This window comes from Triticum dicoccoides, chromosome 5B (genome assembly GCF_002162155.2).
Source record: "Triticum dicoccoides isolate Atlit2015 ecotype Zavitan chromosome 5B, WEW_v2.0, whole genome shotgun sequence".
Classification (NCBI taxonomy): Eukaryota; Viridiplantae; Streptophyta; class Magnoliopsida; order Poales; family Poaceae; genus Triticum; species Triticum dicoccoides.
Window position 1 is genome coordinate 590,068,541 of NC_041389.1, and position 6,301 is coordinate 590,074,841.

Below are 6,301 nucleotides of genomic sequence, written 5' to 3' on the forward strand. Positions count from 1 at the left end.
GGACGTCTGGGCGACATCACATAAAGGGCTTTAAAAGAAATACCACAGTCGGACGTCTGGGCGACATCACAGACATGGTTTCAAAAGAGATACCACAGTCGGACGTCTGGGCGACATCACAGACATGGTCTCAAAAGAAATACCACAGTCGAACGTCTGAGTGACATCACAGACAGGGCCTATAACGAAAGTAAATAACAGGTATGCCACCGTCGGACGTCTGAGCGACATCACAGATAGGGCTTATAACAAAAGTAAATAACAGGTATGCCACCGTCGGACGTCTGAGCGACATCACAGACAGGTCTTATAACAAAAGTGAATAACAGGTACGCCACCGTCGGACGTCTGAGCGATATCACAGACATGGCTTTGTAATAAATGTAAATAACGAGATTAGTCCATCCACAACAATAATCTTTTAACCGGATTTATTACACATAAATCCCACCGGAGTTTTTGTCACTGAGGCTGAATACCTGACAAGATAAGATAATTATAGTACTTGAACAAAGTACCGGATAATTGAAAGATTGAGACTCTGCAGAGTTTGCAAGAACTGAACACAGCCAACGGATTTCCGTAGTCACAAAGGACTAGTTCCGCTTATGGTTTTTCGGTAGAAACACATTTAACTCGTACACACCCATTTCACCTCACGTTGCCAGGAATCACCCTAGCCAACGTCCAAGAAAAACTTTGAGACGGGGAGGCCACAACCTCGAATAGCATGGGATCAAATTTCTATACGCGCGCTCTAAGGGGTGCCCCCCTCTCGGTCCCAACCGGAAACACCCATGCCCCCTGACCGGATGACGGGCTTTAATCCAGGGCCATGGAACCCTCATCCCGGCCTCTCCACTTGGTGTGTACCAGGAAAACGATTTGCAACTTACTATGCCATATTCCTTTCGGAAAACATGTGACAGTATAGGATGGAATGAATGGGAATGTGAATGGTGTCATGACGACACAGAAGTCAAATAATCCGGCATAAGACTGGCATGTCACAACACTACCATCTTACCCATCCTCATACCAACACATGGCTTTGCAAATATGTATCCAACAACATAATGCTTTCCGAAACATACTTTCCGATTATGTGCATGAGATATATCATGCAAAGTGATGTCCATAAACATGCCATGACTGTACTAAAATGCAAACATGCAACAACACTCATCATATCAAGAGTTCAAACATGCTTGCCTGGTTCGGAGTAGTCAGAGTCTAACTGTGCGATGTTTGCAGCTCCGTCACCTCCTCCGGTATCTACGGTATAAGAAAAATACGTACGCAACGTAAATACCGTGAGTGTACAGAAAAGTGTTCCAAATATTTTTCAAATAAATATGATAAAAAACTAGACAAAATTTTAAAGAGAGCAGAAGAAGAATTACTCAAAAATTCCCTTCTGTTAAAAAGTTATAAGTGTTATAACCCAAGGACTCATTTGTAATGAAATAGAAAACTTCCAGGGGGTTCTGCGGAAAAGTACAGATAACGTTTCGTTTAAAAGAAACGGATGTGAGGCTGACAGGCGGGCCCCACCTATCGGGTTTGCAAGTTCAAACAGAGGAACAGAGCGCGACGGCACCCGAGAGGTGCGGTGGTCGCCGGCGGTGATCCACGGCGAGGCAAGGTGATCGGGGTTTACCTCTGTGATCAGTGCACCGTTCCGCGTCTGTGGGTGGTCGTGGTGGTCGCCGGCGAGTACTATGTCGACGGCGGCCCTAGCTCCGGCGGACGGCGGTTCGGCCAGTCATGGGTCTCGTCGGAGAGTGCTGCGGAGATGAGATTGAGGAGGGGGTTAGACTTGCGGTAGCATGAGGGGGTAGTTGACGTGATTAGGGTGCCGGAGATGGCCTCACTAGAGTGAATCATGGTGAAGGCCGAGGCAGAACGGGGCGGCCGGAGCTGGGGAAGAGGACCTCCTCGAGGTCCCCCTGGTGGCCTGGCAGGGTGCTGGTGAGGTGCAAAGGGGGTGTGTGCTCGAGGGCGAGCTCGGGAGCCCTTTATATAGGTGGTCCGAGGCGGTGGCCGAGAACGGGGTTCTCCGGCAAAGTTTACGGCGGCGCAGGGCATTGGTCGGGGTGGTTTAGGGGTTGAGCACCGTCGTGTGGGTCCACTGACTCCATTTTGGTGCTAAGCGCGTCGGGATATGGGGGTTTAGGGGGAGCTCGACGGAACGGGGCGGCGCGGGCCCGTCGGCGGCAGGGAGCGCGCTCTGCGCATGCCGCAGCACGGTGATGGTGCTGCATGCGTGCGCTGGCAAGGAGGTGGCCACGCGGAGCCACCAGGTCGCTTGGGCGGCGCCGAACGACGTTGAGCCGCCGTTCTGCTTCCTGTCGGTCGCTACGGCGCTACGGCCGCCGCAGGACACGGCGACGCAGGCGGGCCAGGGTGCCACCAACGCCAGGAAGGCGCCAAGTGCGCATGCGGGGTGCTGTCCAGGGGGAAGGGCCATGCGCAACGTGCTAGAGCGCACTATCGACACGTGACTGAATTCTGTCTGAATTTTTCTGAATATGACTAGAACAGTGCATTCAAGATGTTCGACAGAATGATCCAGGTATGTAGGGATTTTTCCTTGAGCTGGTTTTTGGTGGAGGGGCCTCTCATTGCATCTAGAGGCTGCCTGAATATTTGTGGAATTTTTGGAGAGGTGTAGATATGAATTTCACCAAATTTGGCAAATCTGGTCCAAACTTGCAGTGGGTGAAATTTGAAAAATTTGAACAGGAGAAGAGTGGATCAAGATGGTCCTGGGTTGTGGGTTCAAAGGACTATCCTGGGGTGTTGAGTTGAGGTCAAAAATCACAAGCATTAGGGCACTTGCTTTGCAATTCACCTAGGCTCAAAAGAAAAGACAAAATTATTTTGGGAGGAGAAATGGTTGGAATAAAATCCAAAAATGGATTTTATTTGTTTGGACAAAGTGTAAGGGTTGAACTATAGTGGGAGGAAATGTTTTTGGGAAAATTTCACCATAGGAAGCATGGTGAAATTTTTGAAGTGATCAAAACCAAATAAAAGCCCAAAACTAGAAGGTTCTTTTTCATTTTAAAAGAAACCAACTCCAAGAAAAGGATTTTTGAGAGGGCGAACTTAGAAGATGGTTTTTAGGAAGGGTTTAAATGACCTTCTTTCAAACCAAGCAAGGGTTCTTTCTGAAAACAAAATCACAAAAAAAATTGGAGTGTCACAGCACCTACCCCCTTAGGAAAAATCTCGTCCCCGAGATTTCAGCTGATCCTTAAACAGGTGTGGGTGCTCTGTCCGAATAAAATCCTCGCTCTCCCAAGTTGCTTCATTCTCGGTGTGATTGCTCCATTGAACTCTGAAAAACTTAATGGTTTTCTGTCGGGTCCTCCTCTCAGATTCTTCCAATATTTTTATCGGGTGCTCCCGGTAAGTGAGGTCTGGTTGCACGTCAATATACTCATGTGAAACTTGCTTCTCTGGGTTTCTTATGTATTTTCTCAACTGCGAGATGTGGAATACGTTGTGGATACCAGATAAGTCTCCGGGCAGGTCCAGCTGGTAGGCTACCTTGCCTTGTTGGGCCACTATATGAAATGGTTCGATGAATCTTGGTGCTAGTTTCCCCTTAATCTTGAATCGTTGCAGACCCTTCATAGGAGAAACTTTCAGGTATACCGATTCTCCGGGTTCAAAACTGATTTCCCGATGCTTTCGGTCGTAATAACTCTTTTGCTGACTTTGCGCTGTTTTGAGTCGTTCTCTAATCGTCTTAACTTTCTCCTCGGCCTCCTTGAGCATATCTGGGCCAAAGATATGGCTGTCTCCTGTCTCTGACCAATTTAGCGGGGTACGACATCTTCTCCCATATAGAGCTTCAAAGGATGCCATTTGCAAGCTGGCTTGATAGCTGTTGTTGTATGCGAATTCTGCATATGGCAAGCTTTCTTCCCAACTGTTCCCGTAGGTGAGGACACAAGCTCTTAGCATGTCTTATAAAATTTGGTTTACGTGTTCTGTTTGTCCATCAGTCTGGGGATGGTATGCGGTACTGAAGGCTAGTTGGGTTCCAGGTGCCTGTTGTAGGTGATCCCAGAATGCAGAGACGAACTGTGTGCCTCTATCGGAGATAATAGTCTTAGGGACTCCATGTAGGCAGACGATACGGGAAAGATAAAGTCTGGCTAGTCTCTGAGTTGTGTAAGTTGTTTTTACCGGAATAAAATGTGCCACCTTGGTTAATCTGTCGGTTACAACCCATATGGCATTGTTTCCATGTTGTGACCGTGGCAGTCCAACGATAAAGTCCATTCCAATCTCGTCCCATTTCCATTCGGGTATCTTATTTGGCTGTAACAGTCCGGCTGGTTTCTGGTGCTCGGCTTTGATACGTTGACAAGAGTCACAGCATGCAATGAACGTGGCTATATCTCTCTTCATACCGTGCCACCAAAAATTTTCCTGAAGGTCTTTGTACATCTTTGTCCCTCTAGGATGGATTGAATATGGAGCTGTGTGACTTTCAGTTAATATCTACTGTTTGAGGTCCTTGACATTTGGTACGCATAGCCTTTCTCCGTACCACAATATTCCTTGCTCATCTATGTTGAATTCTGAGGCACTTCCCAGACTCACTTTTCTTTTTATGCCCTCAATGCTGGGGTGTCCGTGCTGGGCTTCCTTGATACTTTCCATTAGGGTAGGCTGTATTTCGATATTTGATACACTGCCTTCGGTGACCATTATGAGATTGAGTCGGGCAAATTCCTGTTGAAATTCTGGCCTCAATTTTGGCATACTGTCGTCTTCCGTGCTGGGATTGCGGCTGAGTGCATCTGCCACAACGTTTGCCTTTCCAGGATGATAGTGGATTCCAACATCATAATCCTTCACCAATTCTAACCAGCGTCGTTGCCGTAGATTTAACTCTGGCTGTGTGAAAATATACTTGAGACTCTTATGGTCTGTGTATATCTCACAACGATTCCCAAGCAGGAAGTGTCTCCATTCGTTGAGTGCATGGATGACTGCTGCCAATTCCAAGTCACGAGTGGGATAATTTTCCTCATGCTTGCGTAGTTGTCTGGAGACATACGCAACTACCTTGCCTTCTTGCATCAATACGCATCCGAGGCCTTTCCAGGATGCGTCACAATATACCTCAAAGTTCTTGTGTATATCTGGTACAATTAGTACTGGTGCTGTTGTTAATTTTCTTTTTAGCTCTTGGAAGCCTTTCTCACATGCTTCTGTCCATTCAAATTTCTTGCCTTTCTTGAGCAATTGTGTCATGGGCTTTGCTATAGTGGAGAATCCTTCAATAAATCTCCGATAATAGCCTGCCATTCCCAAGAAACTCCGTATGTTCGTTACGTTAGCTGGCGGTTTCCAGCCAAGTACGGCCTTGACTTTTTCCGGATCTACTGCAATGCCTTCTTGGGTTAGCACGTGGCCCAGGAAACCCACTTGCCTTAGCCAAAATTCACATTTGCTGAATTTGGCGTACAGTTGATGTTTCCTGAGTTCTCCGAGTACAATCCTGAGATGTTCAGCGTGCTCTTCTGGTGTTTTGGAATATATCAGAATATCATCGATGAATACCACAACAAACTTGTCCATATACTTCATAAATACTTTGTTCATGAGATGAACAAAATATGCGGGGGCGTTGGTTAGCCCAAATGGCATTACGGTGAACTCATACAACCCATATCTGGAGGTAAATGCGGTCTTGGGAATATCTTCTGTTCGTACTTTTAACTGGTGGTATCCCGATCTCAAATCAATTTTTGAGAAGACTTTGGCATGTGCGAGCTGATCGAATAAATCATTTATTCGGGGCATTGGGTATTTGTTCTTGATTGTGACCATGTTGAGAGCTCGATAATCAATACACAACCTCATTGTTCCATCCTTCTTCTTGGCAAATAAAATTGGAGAACCCCAAGGTGAGGAGCTGGCTCGTATGTATCCTTTCTCCAATAATTCTTTTATTTGCTTCTTCAACTCTACCAATTTGGATGGTGCCATTCTGTAAGGTTTCTTGTAAATAGGAGTGGTCCCGGGTGCTAGCTCAATGCTGAATTCTATCTCTCGGTCTGGTGGCATGCCTGGTAGTTCTTCTAGAAATATATCTGGAAATTCACATACCACTGGAACCTTGTTCAGCTCAGAAACGTCCACCTTGTTTAATCTAGGTTGCCGAGGTATTTGTCTCTCTTTGGCTGAAACTTTTATTTTCTTCCCTTGATGGTGGGTGAGAATCACGGTACGGTTGAAGCAGTCAATAAAACCTTTGTTGGTGGTCAACCAATCC